At 39.9% G+C, this 584-nt stretch overlaps 3 non-coding genes across 3 annotated transcripts; all 3 read right to left on the bottom strand.

The window, feature by feature from the left end:
- Positions 1-74: 74 nt before the first annotated feature.
- On the bottom strand, positions 75-148 carry trnat-ugu (transfer RNA threonine (anticodon UGU)). Its single transcript has one exon. It is a non-coding gene; the product is annotated as a tRNA-Thr (tRNA).
- Positions 149-253: 105 nt separating this feature from the next.
- trnat-cgu (transfer RNA threonine (anticodon CGU)) lies at positions 254-327 on the bottom strand. Its single transcript has one exon. It is a non-coding gene; the product is annotated as a tRNA-Thr (tRNA).
- A 105-nt stretch (positions 328-432) lies between these two features.
- On the bottom strand, positions 433-506 carry trnat-agu (transfer RNA threonine (anticodon AGU)). Its single transcript has one exon. It is a non-coding gene; the product is annotated as a tRNA-Thr (tRNA).
- Positions 507-584: the final 78 nt, after the last annotated feature.

Below are 584 nucleotides of genomic sequence, written 5' to 3'. Positions count from 1 at the left end.
AATGACGAGATATTCTACGAAACAACGCAAATAATACAAATAGCAGTATGATGTCATAAGGCCGCATCTTTCAAAGGTAATGCTGGGATTTGAACCCAGGATCTCCTGTTTACAAGACAGGCACTTTGCCCAACTAAGCCACAGTACCTTGCAATTGTTGAAATCACACTTTCTCTAAATGTCACGATATACTCCGAAACTGAACGCAAATAATACAAATAGCAGTATGACGTCATAAGGCCTCATCATTCACAGGTAATGCTGGGATTTGAACCCTGGATTTCCTGTTTACGAGACAGGCACTTTGACCAACTAAGCCACAGTACCTTGCAGTTGTTGAAATCACACTATCTCTAAATGTCACGATATACTATAAAACTGAATGTAAATAAGTTGAAAACAAGTGTGACATCATAAAGCCACTTCTTCACAAGGTACTGCTGGGATTTGAACCCAGAATCTCTGGTTTACTAGACAGGCACTTTGACCAACTAAGCCACAGTACCGTGCAGTTGTTGAAATCACACTTTCTCTAAATGTCACGAGATACTCCGAAACTGAACGCCAATAATACAAATAGCAGT

The sequence above is a fragment of the Poecilia latipinna genome, unplaced genomic scaffold, assembly GCF_001443285.1.
Source record: "Poecilia latipinna isolate Pla-1442-1.1 unplaced genomic scaffold, P_latipinna-1.0 Scaffold11801, whole genome shotgun sequence".
NCBI classification, from domain to species: domain Eukaryota; kingdom Metazoa; phylum Chordata; class Actinopteri; order Cyprinodontiformes; family Poeciliidae; genus Poecilia; species Poecilia latipinna.
This window is presented reverse-complemented; position numbering and strand designations above follow the sequence as displayed.